We start from the raw sequence: 1084 nt of genomic DNA, 5'->3' as shown, positions 1-1084 counted from the left end.
TTTACCTAAATATCTCAATAGATCACTTAATATGAGAAATTATGTAGCAAAGTCATTTAATTTATTTTGTATCAATCAAATTATTTGACTTTAAAAGAAATTCTTAGAAAAAAACTCAATTAAATTTGTCATATCAAAATATTTATGTCATGTAAATATGAATTCCACAATAATTTTAATTTAAAAAGATCCATATCTTATATACTTCTTTTATTCCATATTAACTAAATTTGTGAGTCAATGCATATATTAAGAAAAATATTCAAATACACAATTTAAGTCATACTTTTCACAATTGCCTTTTGTGAAATCATAAATATAACTTTGCAAGTAATGTAATTTATTTCCTAAAATATATAATACTTCAATAAATGAAAGGGCAAATATGAAAAAAGTTTCACACATTCATCCTAAACTTTGAACAATTCAATGATTTAGAATAATGAAAAAAGTCTCAAAAATCAAGTTAATATGGAATGGAGGCAGTATTAGAGAAAATCATTATTAAAAAACAAACACACACACACATATATATATATATATAATTTTATAATGTTGTAAAAAATGGGCCGTTGAGCCCCCTTTAAATTAAAAAAATAAATACATAAAAAATTATTATAATAATTTTATAATGTCGTAAAAAATTAAACTTTAAATCCTAAATTTGTCTTGATTATAATTCCTCGATAAGTAACCATTTTTTACTTTTAATTTAGACAGTTACACTAATTTCTTTTATTGTTCTAGTTAATAAAAGGGATAAGTGTCTGAAAAATATCCGAACTTTGGTCGAATTTTTTGTTGCGATACTAAACTTTCAAGAGGACCTATTACCTCCCTAGACTATTTAATACCGTATTTTTTACCCCCTGAACTATTTAATAGTGTATATTTTAAAGGTATATATGTGCCCACGTGGACACATTATTATTTATAATTTTGTATTGTTTTTTATGTCCACGTGGACAAATATATATGTTTAAAATACGGTATTAAATAGTCTAGGGAGGTAATAGGTCCTCATGAAAGTTTAGTATCGCAACAGCAAATCCGACCAAAGTTGGGGTATTTTTCAGACCCTTAT

The sequence above is a fragment of the Solanum tuberosum genome, unplaced genomic scaffold (assembly GCF_000226075.1).
Source record: "Solanum tuberosum cultivar DM 1-3 516 R44 unplaced genomic scaffold, SolTub_3.0 scf00227, whole genome shotgun sequence".
Classification (NCBI taxonomy): domain Eukaryota; kingdom Viridiplantae; phylum Streptophyta; class Magnoliopsida; order Solanales; family Solanaceae; genus Solanum; species Solanum tuberosum.
This window is presented reverse-complemented; position numbering follows the sequence as displayed.